The sequence below is a fragment of the Carassius auratus genome, unplaced genomic scaffold, assembly GCF_003368295.1.
Source record: "Carassius auratus strain Wakin unplaced genomic scaffold, ASM336829v1 scaf_tig00026453, whole genome shotgun sequence".
Lineage (NCBI taxonomy): Eukaryota > Metazoa > Chordata > Actinopteri > Cypriniformes > Cyprinidae > Carassius > Carassius auratus.
In genome coordinates, this window is record NW_020525518.1 from 74,593 (window position 1) to 90,303 (window position 15,711).

Genomic DNA, 15,711 nt, shown 5'->3' on the forward strand with positions numbered 1-15,711 from the left:
CTTCTAGAAAGAAATAAAACCAAGCTTGCATCAGGTCTCAATCCCTTTCCTTTCTTCCCATAATTTCCTACTGTCTTTAACAGCAAAAAGCTGCAAATCCAGGCATTATTCATGGCTTTTGTGCACATGAATTTGTAAACAGAAACCATGTTTCTTTCATCCCTCATCACAGATTCTTTTTAGCAAACGATAAGATGCTGTTAGAGTATTGTCTTCTTGTACTAGAAAGGACAAATTAGGTTACGAGTCCTAATTCAGCAAAATGTCACAGTGTGTTTTAATGTCTACTGACATGCTCAGTGATGCACGCCGCGGAAATCTCCTGGTTAAATGCATATTATGTCAGCATGTGTAATGTTTAGTATTGATTATACTTAAAACATATTTAAAATCCTTGGTTATGTATGCAATTTTATTTGTTTATATTTTATGTGAAAGCACAGAGTCTGTAGACAAAGCTTAAAGGTATAGTTCACCCAAAAATGAAACTTCTGTCATTAGTCACTCCAAACCCATAAGACACAAATTAAGATATTTTGGATGAAATCAGAGAGCTTTCTGACCCTCCATAGACAGCAATGCAACTGCAATGTTCCCAGGTCATCTGTAAAATATTTCATGTGACATCATGTGTTCAACTGTAATTTTATGAAGCTAAGAGAATACTTTTTGTGTGCAAAGAAAACAAAAATAATGACTTTATTCAACAATTCTTCTCCTTCTCATCCCATCTGCTGTAGCGTGCCACCATTGTGGAGAGAGTATCCTCAATCTTACTATTTATTTAACTATAATAACCCTGGTGCATAATGCATTGTTTTTCTGTTTTCTTAATAATAAAATTAACAATAATACATTAAAACAAGAGTGCCTCCTCAAGGCATAGAGTGAAATATACACAGAAGACTAACAAGAAGATGCGACAGTGCATAAACAAGATCCAGTAATGTACAAGCTACAAAATGGACTGACAATGGGAACTGGTTAACTAAAAGCTCCTCTAAAGAGAAATGTTTTCAGGCTGGATTTAATAGCAGATGAGTCTATAATGACTGTATGTGCAGTCTGTAATGACTCTGGGTAGTGAGTTTTGGGGTGTGAAAGGAAAAGGCCTTAGGTTTCTCATTGCTGCACATATTTATCAGATGACTCTAGGTCAGCGGCTGAAATGAGCCATGGCTGAGTGTTTCCGGAAAGCATTTTGGTAAAATAAAGAATTGTGTTTAGCTTCGCCGTGGCTCAAATGCTCTATCAGTGCTAGTTTGAATAGTTGCACGTAACTTGTTTATGTAAGAGTGAACTTCTCAGTCTGTTTGAGAATAGCCTGAAAAGAAATGCTGCATCAGTGTGTGTGTGTGTGAGAGAGATATGTGTGCTGTGGTAAGTGCACACTGGATTTGGCATGTGAGTGCACTTGCTGAAACAGCTAAATGGATGAATCACTGCGCACGTTGGAATGTTTGTATGTGTGACAGAGGAGAGAGAGAGAGATAGAGAGAGAGAGAGAGGTGCATTATGGTTAATCTCTTGAAAACATGTCCAGGTCCAAATAAAAAAAAATGGAGTAGTTCATCCCAAAAAATGGACATTTGCTGATAATGTACTTGCCCTTAGGTCATTTAAGATGTGGATGAGTTTATTTCGTCATCAGAACAGATTTGGAGAAATGTAGCATTACATCGTTTGCTCACCAATGGATCCTCTGCAGTGAATGGGTGCCGTCAAAATTACAGTCCAAACAGCTGGTAAAAAATCTTACACAAGTATTCCACACCACTCCAGTCCATCAGTTAACATCTTGTGAAGTGAAAAGCTGCGTGTTTGTAAAAAAAAAAAAAATGAACAAAAAATTCCATCATTAAGACGTTTATAAATACGAGTCCTCTAGCCGTAAAATACTGCTTTCTCCAGTGAAAATAGGTCATTTCGTATAAACCCAGAGAGAAATCTGTACAAATCAAGCACTGTTTACAAGCAAAAAGAGGATTTTGATGAGAGAGGGCTACAGAGGATGGACTTTTTGACTGGAGGAAGAGTTATTATGAACTATGGATGAGTTTTTTGCCCAGAAACACCAGTTTGAGGTTAAAATGTCTTAACAATGTATTAATTTTTTAACAAACACACAGCTTTTCCCTTCACAAGATCCTAACTGATGGACTGTAGTGGCATGGATTACTTGTGGATTATTCTGATGTTTTTATCAGCTGTTTGCAGTGCACACTCATTCTGACGGCACCCATTCACTGCAATGCATCCATTGGTGCATCCAAATCCAAATCTGCATAAATATGCTATAAATATTTCTACAAAAAAAATATATTTAAAAAATACTAAAAGTTGTCTTAATTTTACTTTAAATGATAAATAATATAATATTTGCAATTTCCAAATATTTTTTTTACTGACTTTCTGACTGTCTTTCTGCGACATTTCTCTGTGATGGGTCACCCTCACCAGCCCTTTGCGGGGTCGCTATGGAAACATCCCAAATTGTGGGGGAATATCTATGAGCCGGACTCCAATACTGATGCTCAACTCTTTCTTTCTCCTTTTAATGTGCTTTATTAGCATGCTAAACGTTGCAAAAACATATGCGTAGACTAAATGCAAACCTATTCAATTGCATAAATTTTTTCAGCATCTCTCTCAGTGTCTATCATTTAGTATTCTCATATGCAGCTCACTCATCTGAGATCTCCAGAGCATCTGTTTTGTGCCTCCCTTAATGTGCCGTTTTAAAAGAAACATGAGTTATGTGCAAGTTTCGTCCCTGAGCTGGTTTTGCAGCAGAAACGAACACAGCTTCTGCATCTTGGTTATTTCAGCTCATAATATGACTCAGTCTTTGCCAGGCTGCTATATTGGGAGATTCGTTCTCTGCAGTTGACAAGCCTGCAGTCATACGAATGGAGTTACGTCAGGAGAGAGAGATGCTCTGGTAATGAGGGGAAATGATGGGGTAACCCACTAACCTCCGTGCAACCCGTCACTGCATGAATCCCGAGCACAAAGCTGCTCTGTCTGTCTGTTTAGTATTCTGAGCGAGAGCAGAGAGAGCAGCTAAACTTTGTTTTAGACACAGAGCTACTCTGTGATGGAATAAGGCCATTTAGAAAGAGACAATAGGAGGAAAAAGAAGGACGAGTGAGTATGGATAGCGTGCTCTGAATTTAGAAACATTTAAGTGTCTGTAAAATTGTATTTAAAGAGAGATCGAGATGCCCTCTCTCGCTCGCTGATGTGCTATAGATCAGCATTAGACTGAGAGTGTGCTTCTGGAAAGAGAAACAACCCTATAAGTCTCAAAATAGCACTAAGATGTGTCAGAATAACAACGTCTGCTGTCAGATTGCTCAAAGTTTGCTCTTTTAAAGCTCAGGAGAATTGTCTCAAATGTTTCTCCTGAAATTTCGTAGTAGTACTAAACAATGTTCACTGAAGCTGTAACTATGAAAATAAAATTATGGTAATTGAAATAAAGATATTAAACTTAATAAAATTAACAAAAATTCACTAAAACAATAACTTTTTGAATAATCTTCAGTAAGTCAAATAAAGCTTATTAATAAACATAAATTTTAGAAATTAAACTTAAACAAAGCATTAAAATGTTTTATTGTATTAAAACCATCTTCAGTAATTGAAATAAAGCTGTAAAAGAAATAATTTTAGAAATTAAACTTATTATTTACAATATTTTATTGTTCACTAAAACTATTAAAAAACATTTTTGGTAGTTGAAAAAAGTTAAATATATTAGATAAAAAAATTAATAAAAGTAAAAGGTAGAAATGTTTTATTGCACACTAAAAGAACTGTTTTATTGTTTACTAAAACTATTAAGAATTTTTGGTAATTGAATAAAGCTGATAAAATAAATATATTACATTAAAACTTAAATTACTGAAATAATAAAAGCTATATAAACTTAAAAAATAAAAAATTAACTTAATAATAAACTTAAAAAATAAATATTTAACTTAAACATTTTAATATAATGTGTTTTGATTTCAATATGTTGATTTTATACATTGCTAATTTTATTTAAATGCCAATTTTAAAAATATTGGGCAATGTTTCTTTTTATATATATATATATATATATATATATATATATATATATATATATATATATATATATATATATATATATATATATATATATATATATATATATATAATACAATTAGATGGGAGAATGTGATAAGAAATGCTTGCATTCAGATCAAAATCTTATGAAGGAAAATACTCAAATGAGATCTTGCAAATATCAAATCCCCCCAGACAACAATAAGATTCAATGAAATCAAATTGATATATTTTCTTCTAGGGAAAAAATTAATTAAATAAATAAATAAATAAAATAAATCTCAGGTATGAAATCTCAGTAATCTGCTTGTATTTGCCAAGATACCAAAGTCTGAAACAAGCCATCAATTGTTTCTTATCCACATTCATTTTAAAACTCTTTAAAAATCTTTTTATGTTCATCCACAATTGTTTCAATTGCATTTTTTTTCTCTTCTTGCATAGAACAATCTCAGACAAAGTTAACGTTTGCAATAAAATACAACTGAGTACCGCATTTTGAGTCTGTAAAGCTGTGAAAGAGCAATATCTGTGCATTCAAGTTTCCTCTGGTTTGCCTGACTGTGTGCAAGTACAGAAAGGTTTTTGAGTATTTGAGCTAATAAAAGCCTTGCATCCACAGATGTCCCTCTCTGAGACCTGCAGAGGACATAATCTTCCATCCTGGCAGCATTTCTACACGTTTTTCATTGTTATTTGACTCAAATGCTCAATGTCCTGTTGCTAAGCTCTTAAAAAAGCATCACGTCCATCATCATCAGCAAGAAGTTGTTGTCCTTGTAACCATGTTTCACCTCAAGAAAGCAATCATTTGCGTTGCCTACGCAGCCTTTTATTCTACCAAGGTCTGTTCCTGCATCTCACATATTTTTTTATAATCACCTACTTGATTTACTCTGCTATAAAAGCGAGCTTTACAGCACTGCAGCTGGGAGATATTTATGTTGAATTGTGAGCACTGCATAAGATTTGTTTTTCTGATGATGATATTCATTTATTTTACGGTTTTCTTTTTTCTCCACTCTTTTCTTTCCAGGTCACCTGGTGGGCTGGTTCCTCTCCGTCTTGCATCGCCTCCTTTAGTTCTTCTCCTCCTCTGAACTCTGAAGCCTTTTGAGGAGCGAGGTCATGGCACCGTTTTCCTCTCCCATCCTCCTCCTGTCTCTCATCCTCTTCCTTTCTCTGCCTCCATCCTGTTCTCCTGAATCCCAGTGGGAAGAACCGTCTCTCCAGCCCTCCGTCGCTCCAGAAGCTCCATCAGAACTTTACAGTAACGTGACCGATGACAGCGATGGCGTCACAACGAAAAAAAAGTGCAATCAACTGGTGGAATGCAATCCTGGAATCCTGCTGCCCGTGTGGAAGCCCATCAATCCCAGCCTGGGAGAGCAGATTGTCCGGGCCATCGTGTATTTCGTCTCTCTCATGTACATGTTTCTGGGGGTGTCCATCATCGCTGATAGGTTCATGGCATCTATAGAGGTCATCACCTCACAGGTGGGTCTCGTCTTGCACTTACTGGCTAATTTTATTCACAGAATCAGACAAAAAGGTACAAAAACTTTCAGGAAAATAGGTACAAAAGCTGTAAGACCCTTAAAAGGTGCATTTTAGTACTAGGATTGGGTATCGAGAAGCAGTTCCAAATTTCTAAGAGCTGTGGATTCTATAAGACATGCACATTTTGATTCATTGGTGTGCAGTTTTTATGTGATTTAAAAACATTCAAGTGCAAAAAGATGCGAAAGAGAACACTTTAGCTCTCTCATATGGTGCACAAATGCAAAACTGAGTTCTTTTGAGGGTGCTCTTGCATTTAAATGGAAAAATGCACACAAAATTATGTCAAATATCCTCATAAAAACATTCAGTTTGGTCTTATATGAATGAAAATCCATGTGTAACAGTATTGGATCCGTGCATTTACATTTATGCATTTAACAGACAATGCATTCAGGCTATACAATTTTTTTTTACCAGTATGTGTGATACATGGAAATTAATCCCACAAGCTTTTGCGCTGCTAACGTAATGCTCTTCCTCTTAGCCACAGGAACATACATTTTAGCATTGAGTCTTAAAGTGACAGCAGTAGAGGTCTAGTTACATTTGACTTCATGTTCTGAACCTTAACTTGTTTTACTTATTTGTGCTTTTGCTAGTATTTTTGTTATTGATGTTTTTGTTATTTTTTTATTACCTTTACCTGTATACCTTTTACCAAATTTTGCTGTAGTTTTGTTGTTTAAACAGTAGTCTGTTTTAACAAAGGCTTCTAAATGTATTTATGTTTTTGGAATGTATTATACAAAGTTCTATTTAATCATAAAACACAGAATCCCACACAAAATAGAATGAAAACACAGAATATAGAGAAAACTCAAATAGATTTCATGGGATCCTAAATTACTCTGTGGAGTTTAAACAAACTTTTACATTTTTTTGCATTCATTCTCAAGGTCTAAGACATTTAAAAAGCATTTCCTTTCCTTTTAATGGTAATGTGATAAATATAAATTTTGCAAGATATGGGAAAAAAAGTTTTTTTTTTTGTCCATATCGCTCAGCCCTACCTTAAAGATGCTCATTAGTATCTTGTGAAAGGACAGCACCCCTGTCACAGCTTTTGTACCTTTATTTTCTGATAGTGGTGTTTGTGTCTACAAGCATGGTGGGTTTATGAGGCAGAAAATGAAGATTTATGTTTCATTTTCCAAGGTAAACAGGTTCTTATGCCTGACTTTAGAATTAATTGACCAGTACTAAATCATTTAACATAATCTCGGATGTTTTATTGTTGGGTTCATTAACTGAACAACATTTTTGAACAATTTGCACATAACTGTTTAATTTTTCATTTGTTAAAGAAATAGTGTTTTTATGCATTCTCATGTCCTTCCAAACCCAGATGCAGGCATGTTTTTTGCAAAATTAGCATTTTATAGCATCTTCCTGCAAAATGAAGCATATTAACCAGTTAAAAGTGAGTATGAGTATCAAGAAAGGACAAAAACATTGTAAAAGTGTAATAAATGTAGTCTGTTTTCATGTCTTCAACTGGGATGGTGATGCCAATGACAAGGTCATAGGTTTGAATCCTTGGGAATGCATGATCTGATAAAATGCACATATTGAATAAAATGTATAGTAAGTTGATTTGGATAAAAGTGTCTGTCACAATTTAAGTTGGTATTCATCCATAATGCATGTTCAAACTGGTGCATTTGTTAAAATGTATACAATTATATTGAATAATATCCTCATGCAAAGCAGTCATGGCTTCAGATGACTTACTGGGCTTTATAGGTAGAGCATGAGCCTTTTTATTTGATGGTTTATTTTATGTTTTGAAGCTTGACAGCCCTTCTGGACTGTTTTTTATGACAAAAAAGCGGAGTGAAGATTCATGAAACTGCATGCTGGTTTGATGCGACACGAGGGCGAGTTAACAATGACAGGATTTTCAGTTTTGGGTGAACTCTTTCTTTAAAAGCATAACCTTCACCAGAGCTCAGTTTAGCTAGTAATTGCTGTTATTAAAATAAAAACAATCGTGACTGTTTCTGCAGCAACTGAATGTTTAATAGGATGCAAATGATTGCAGTGTGCTTGATGTTTTTTCTCTTTCTTTCTGCTAAAACGACTGACTCGTCAACACTTGTCAAGGGTAGATCGCCTACTCTTATCACCTCCGCTGACTCATGCGCCATAAACCTGTCGAAAGAGGAAAATTAGCCAGAATGCTTTTCGAAAGGAGCCTAGTTTTCCTTTAGCTCTTTTATTTTGTCAGTAATTTAAGTTTGTCAGCCAGAAAGTAGATAACAAAATCCAAATCTCTGGCTTTGAACAGAATTACAAGGGGTTTGAAATGTAGCCAGGTGTAGGAAATGCACACAGCTAGCATCTTAACTCCAAAAAAACTTTAATAAACAAAAATGGAATACAGTAAAACAAAATGAATAATTCTGTACCATCATGGCACAGTCAACATTTGCTTTCCAGTTTGTCAGTGTTGTTATTTTTAACTAAATAAAAAATAAATCTTTATAAAGTAATAATAATTTTAAATCAGAATGGATTTGTGCTTCATCATCGTCGGCCTGTGCTTTATAACCAATTAAGCTAATCATTTATCACATGATAAACTGTATCACATTGGGTTTTAGGAGCATCAGATTGAATACATAATGTCACATTCACATTTATAATCTTTAGTAGATAATCACGAACCCAGGGGAAATATACAAAAACCCTCAAAGTGTTGACACATTGATGCATTGAACTATTTTTTGTATTAGTATTAAAATAAAAATCTAGCAAACTAAAACTAAAAACAAATAAAGTATAAATCATTGTTTAAAATACACAACATAAAATATTAAAAAGTAGTACTAAAATAATTAAAGCTTAATTAAAAAGTAATACGACTATACATTTTTATTTTAAACAAATATAAAACTAATAAAAATTGTAATCAAAAACAATTATACTACAAAATAAAAAATGGAAAAAAATAAAAGCATTCAACATATTGATAAAAGCTATAGTATATAACTGATATTAAAATAACATTAATAAAACAAACAAAATAACATAAACGTGTTCTTAAAAAAAAAAATTCAACTTACATGATCAAAAATGACCAGACTTAAAAAAAAAATAATAATTTATACGAAAAACAAAACCTGTGCTAGCTAAAAGAAATGAAGTTGAAAAACATATTGAATTCAAGATATGGTGATAACATAGCATAACTATAGATTTACAAACACCAAACTAGGAAAGGATTTTTAGTGTATTGGCCAGCATAGATCTTTAATGAGGAGCCAGTGACTCTTTCTCTCTGTGATGAGTAAATCAGCCTTTCGTCCTTTGCAAAATCAAAGCCAACAGCTTTGAGTCTACCTCATTAATCAGAGCGTCCCTTAGAAACAAGCCTCATGCACCCTTGTCAAAACATAAGGATGCCTCTGCAGGGTCACGGTGAATGCAAGTGTGAAATGGCACCAGAGATGTACAAAAATAGTCAGGAGACGTTAGCGAAGGAAGGACACAAAGAAGTGTTGTAGAGAGTGTGTATGGCCTGTCAGCAGCTGCGTTTGCCTTGTGCACACAGCTAATATTTGGAAACATCTCTGAACTGTTTATTATGTTAAGATGTGCACATTTTGAGCATGCCAAAACTTACCACTTTTGCTGTCTGCATCTATTAAACAAGATCAGAATTGGTGCATATTAGCACTGACGATGCACACAGAGCAACTCTGAGTCATAAAGAAAATAAAAGAATCCAGCATCAGAGCTCTGTGTCCTTTCTTGCTTTGAGTCATTTCATCTATCCATGCACAGACCGCTTTAGATGCATCATTGTGAGCAGCAGTCATTCTTTCTAATATGCGAGTTGCAAGTTATTAAAGGAAAAGCATTTCCAGCCCTGGATCAGAGGCTGCGCCACACTCACTTTAGAGCCTCCAGGCTGAAAAACTACACTTGAACTCTTCCATCTCAAAAGAAACAACTGAACCGTGACAGTTTGACTGACTCCGGGTGCAATGAAAGTCTTAACAATAAAAAAACAATGCCAGAATTACGAGTCCTGACAGCAAACCGGTGCTTCAGGAGCGTTATTGAGTTGTGAGTTGAGAGTGAGTGTGCTGGGTGTCTGCGCCTGAGGGTTTTGATACAGTTTGGCATCGTTTTAGTAGACTGGAAAACAAAAAGAACTTTGCCATAGTGCACAGAATTTTTTTTAAATAAAATTGCAGCCTTCTGCATCAAATGACTGCTTTAGGAGCAGTGATAAGCCTCAACAAACCATTAGCAATCAATCAACTGAACAACGTAATGGCAAATCAACCAAATTTAAGAAATTTCCCTGGCCCAAAGTTTAGAGGTTAGTAAGTTTTATTTCATTTTTCTGGTAAAAGCTAAAATATGTATTGCCGTGGATGAATATTTACTAAGTAATCCAGTATTTCCATCCAGAGGGGGGTTAAAATGACAGTTTTCACCTGAGCTTTGAAGCTAAATTACTAGTGGAAGAAAATTATTTTAGGAAACAATTATTTTATTTTATCATTGCTTTAGTCTTTTAGCGAAATATATTGACTTTTGCAATCTTTTTTGCTTTGTATGCCAGTGGTAACAGTCCAAAATGGGGAAAATCACTGTCTTTTCACCAAAGTTTCAATTCTATGTCTATAACTATAAGGAAGTATTAATGATTAAAAAACTTAAAAAACTTGCCTTGTGGTATCTTCATTTTTTTATGGTTCATATCCAGAGATATAAAGATCTCAGTGTGGTATCAGATGTAAATTGTCCACATTTTCAGTGGTCATAAACCAGATCACTTTGTATACAGTTTTTTTTAAGAGTAATATCTGAAGAATAAATAATGCTGAAACAAGAAATGTGTCTTCGTTTCACAATTGCATCCAAAAATATAAGTTTTTCAAAGTCTGCAAGCCTGTAACTCAAGAAATGTACATTCTGGTTCTCAACAAACTTTTCTTTTGGAATATACTGTACATTTTTGAGGCCCTAAGTAGTTCTAAATATGGATCACTTTGCATATAGCTTTATTTATTATTTATTTATTTTAAAAAGGGATGTTTTGAAATGTATGTCGTTTACCTCGATCAAAACAAAAAGGTGGCAAAAATGTTGTTTCTCCAAAGTTTGCATTCCGTTAACTCAATAAGTATAAAAAGTATCTCAATATTCTTTTAGATTCTAACAATTAACAAACTTTTCTTTTAGTATGTGTATTTTTAAAGCCCTATATTGCTCAGTTCCAGAGATATGGAGCTCTAAATGCGACTCTACGTGCAAATAGTTTTAAATTGTATGCATTTTCAATGGTCAAAGAGTTGATGCTTAAAGTATTTAAAGAAGACTGTCTGAAGATCACATAGTGCTGAAACCAGAAATGTCCCTTTATATATTCAGATAGAAGTAGTATATGTACTTGTATTTAAAATTCAGGATTGTTTCCATTTTTAGCTTGCATTCAAATTTGAATGCCTTTTCTGAATCCTGTCAAATCAATCCTGAATGGTCCATGACTTTGCTGCTAAAACCTGTCAGGCTTTTGCTTAGCAGTAATAACTAGCTGACTGCATCCTTCATATGTTCCTTTCTGATCTCTCAGGAGAAAGAGGTGACCATCACAATGCCAAATGGAGAAACGTCAGTGGCCACCGTGAGAATCTGGAACGAAACCGTGTCCAATTTGACTCTGATGGCTCTGGGATCGTCCGCCCCTGAGATCCTCCTGTCGGTCATTGAGGTGGGTGAGACTTTAAAATCACTAAATGTGCTAGTTGAGAAGGCCTTTGTAACAATTAAATGCATTACCACTAATTACATTCACAGCAGATGGATAAACCCTCATTAGTGTAGCCTGAGGTTTTACTATTTCATTAGCAGGGTTACCACTCATAATTTAAATGGCGCTTTGTCTGATCATTCAGTTTGTATTGAAGCATGATCCATCCATAATTTATAGACTCATGTAATTAAAATATACATTTTGTGGCTTTAAGCTATGAGAACATTTTGCAATTTAAAATGCACAGTGATTCATCTTGTTCAAAGAAGCACTTTTTTTCTAATACAATAAACTTTATAAAGTGACAAAGTCCTTATACTACCTGCCTCCAACTGCTTAATACCATAAACACACACACACACACACAACAAAATTTTAAACCTTAAAATTTTAATTAAAACAGAAAATATACAAATTTAAATTAAAATACACAGTATTTTTTTTTATACATTTTAAATTTTTAGTTAATAAATTTAATGAATTATATTTAATGCAATAATAAAACAAAGATAATTGTATAGAGCTATAAAACTATTAAAAAATGTTTCTGATACTCGAAATAAAATAAAAATGAAAAATGAAAAAGTTTTTAAAGTTTCACTTTTATTTTGATGACTAAAATTAAAATTGGAAAAAAATGTTTTAAAAAAAGTATAAAGATTAATAAAAATTAAAATGGAAAATATTAAAAATTTAAACTAATTAAAAATATAAAAAAACAATAATTTAATAACAGTAGCTGTTTCTTTGTAATTGTTTGAGTGAAAATGATTAATTTCTTCTAATTTTCTTTTTTCTTTTTTGTTTTTCTTTTTTAGTTTAGTACATTACTGATACAAAAAACCCTAAACTTAAACAAGTCTATGCTGGTTTGTCAGTCCTGGTTTGGTTTTCTTGTCTGGATATTGACCTGATTTTCTACATTTTAGAGGCGATTTCACTCTTTCTCTTGTTACTTTCTAGCTGGGCACTTCAGTAGCCTGTTAAAACAGAACAACAAATAGTGTTTGTTAAACCATGTTGATGGGTTAAACAGGGCCCTTCTTGATGGAGATAGTTAGCATGACTCATGCTGTGTAAGATCTAGCCTGCAGATCACAGCTCCTGCTAATGAGGGTCTAGATCATGTTTATTAATGAGACAGAACTCTTCTGGTTCGTTCCTCGTCCACTGCATGGGATCGACACGTCCACAGTCTCAGATCTGTGTAAGTCTGGCAGCGGGAGACACGCACCGCTGCATCGGACAACATTTAGTACATCAAGCTGAGCTTTATTGCCTAACATTTGTCTCTGCATGTGGTTTGTGACTCTGCATCACGAGAACGAATGTGTTAGGACGTCCGTCAAGGGTTTCACACACACAGCACAATTATTGTTGTACGGCAAACGCTTCTAAACAATGTGATCACAATGCATGGTTCATCTTGAGATTCTGCAGTCTTCAGTGAAGGTGGAGCAGTCAGTGATTTTTTGGCATCAGAAGTGTGAAATCTGATTGCAAGCCCAGCTGGAAAGCAGGCACGGGGTGAAATATCTGTTTGTCACAGACCGATCCCAAAGGCTCGCCGCTCTGTGCTTGTGTCAATATAAAGATATCACACACACTGATAACCAACACCTGCATGCATCTATTTTATCTTACCCAAGGACATTCGCTTTGTTTTCAAGGATGTTTCAGTGAATGGGACATATCTTGCATGAACATTGAATGCTATTGAATGTGAACAACATCCACTGATCTGATGTTGAATGGAAAGTGACAGAATCTGCCAGTTGTTTAATTGATCTGATTGCTATTTCATTTAATTCAAGCTTTTAAACACTGATGTGTTTCTATAGACTGAATGCTGCACTCTGTTCAATTTGAAAAGACTACAAACTCAGACTTACAACATCCAAAACTCAAGTTTTGCATAGATTTGGGTATGCTGTCACTTTAACATGATGGCACATAATAAACATTAACTTTGTCGGAAATAAAATGCAATCACCTTATTGTTAAATAAAAACTATTAAAAAGTGTTTTTATCTACTGAACCCTGAAAAGCTGTAATAAAATGCAAATAATAGATGAAAAACGTAAAATATCAAAATAATAAAAATAAAAAATAATGAAAAATAAGTTTATAAATAATAACAAATTAAAAATGTATTCAAAATTAAATTTTCTTAAAAACAAGAATTGGAAATGTTGGAGTTGTTACTAAGTGTAATAAAATAAGTAATGTTATTTACAAAAAATACCCAATCTGGATTCAAAAAATATAAATGTTTGAACAAATATAACTAATTCATAAGTACATAACAAAATTGCTAAATCGTAAGTAAAAGTAAAACCTGAAAATATAATTTAAAATATTAATAAATAACTTGACCCTCAAACACTTGCACTCTATTCCATTTCTATGCTACTTATTTTATTTAAAGAAAAATCGACCCTCTAATGCTAGCATTCTCTATTCTTTTCAACTTGTTTTCTTTTTATTTATAAAAAATAACCCTCTAACACTAGTGTTCTCTATTCATTTTCTATTCTATCTACTTGTTTTCTTTTTATTAACTATAAAAAGCAAACCATCAGACAAAAACCCCTTGCAACATGTACTGCATTAGACTGAGATTGTCTGAGCACTTACAGTACACATTATTGCTCTTTTGTTGATTTGATTGCTTTTATTGTCCTCGTTTGCAAATCACTTTGGATAAAAGTGTCTGCTAAATGACTAAATGTAAATGTAACGTTATAGGATATATAATACTGAATTAACACTGGTGATAATCAATTGAAAGCTTTTATGTTTCCAATTGCCACGTAAAAAATTCTCATAAATTTTCCTAGTCAAATTTTTGTTGTGTCATGCACTGTAGCTCTGCCCATAGTGAAATCTCATTGGTCCAAACTCCATGTTAAGCATCAGATACATTGTGAGTTTGTCATGTGTTTGTGTGTGTGTGTGTGTTTCAGGTGTGTGGTCATGGGTTTGAATCTGGTGAGCTGGGTCCGGGCACCATCGTGGGCAGCGCTGCTTTAACATGTTTGTGATTATTGGAATCTGTGTGTGGGTGATTCCTGACGGTGAAGTGAGGAAGATCAAACATCTGAGAGTCTTCTTCATCACCGCCTTCTGGAGTATCTTTGCTTACATCTGGCTCTACCTGATCCTGGCCATCATCTCACCTGGAGTCGTGGAGGTGTGTGTGCTCTTGTTTTTGTGACATATCAGGACACAACTCTGTATAATGACATGGGTATGACACAGGTATTACAAGGAGAGGGTGACTTATGAGGACATAACCCATGTCCCCATTTTACAAAACACTTATAAATCATACAGAATGAGTTTTTTGGAGAAAAGTAAAAATGCACAAAGTTTCCTTTGAGGGTTAGGTTTAGGTGTAGGGTTGGTGAAGGGCCATAGAATATACAGTTTCTACATTATAAAAACCATTACACCTATGGGATGAACACACTTTACACAAAAACAAATGAGTGTGTTTGTGTGTGTGTGTGTGTGTGTGTGTGTGTGAGAGAGAGAGAGAGAGAGAGAAATAAAATGAACCCTGTTTAGAATTAAGATAATCCCAAATCTCATCAGTGAATGGCTAAAAAAATATCTTTCTCATTACTAAAATGTGAAAAATAATGATATACCCTAATGAGAATCACCACTGAGAACACTGAAAATTACCGGAAACCAAAAATAACTGCCTGGACACATTATGTTTATGAGAATTTGGCAGTGAAACATGCATAAATGTAATGAAAATAATGAAAAACAGTGCCAAAAACATATTAACCTGCTTAATTTTTATTTATTTTTTAAACTTGAAATTGGGAAATGTTGGGAAATTTGCTCATATTTACAAGTACAATATGTGTGTGACAAACAGTTTCTATTTTACCAAGTCACATAGCATGAGTATAAATGTTGTTTATCTACTGGTACATCAGACAACAAGACCATACTGAGTCATCTGAATCATGGTGAAGCAAGCTGGTAGTATGCTGTTTGTCTCTGTCTGTTAAAGTTTCATGTAGCAAGTCCTTTTTGCTCGGGTTGTTGTTGTTGTTGTTGTTTTATCATTATTATAATTTTTTTGGCATGCTGTGGTTTCATATTGTTTTTTAAGCACTAATTTGTTTACTTAGTGTTTGCTGGATTGACATGTGTGTGTTGTAGGTATGGGAGGCTCTGGTCACTCTCTGCTATTTCCCTGTTTTGTGTGATTCTGGCCTGGATCGCTGACCGGCGCCTCCTTTTCTACAAATACATGTCCAAGCGC

At 34.2% G+C, this 15,711-nt stretch overlaps 1 pseudogene; it reads left to right on the forward strand.

Annotated features, from left to right (window-relative positions):
- Positions 1 to 5,128: 5,128 nt before the first annotated feature.
- LOC113078706 (sodium/calcium exchanger 2-like) lies at positions 5,129 to 15,708 on the forward strand (annotated as a pseudogene).
- The last annotated feature ends 3 nt before the right edge of the window (positions 15,709 to 15,711 follow it).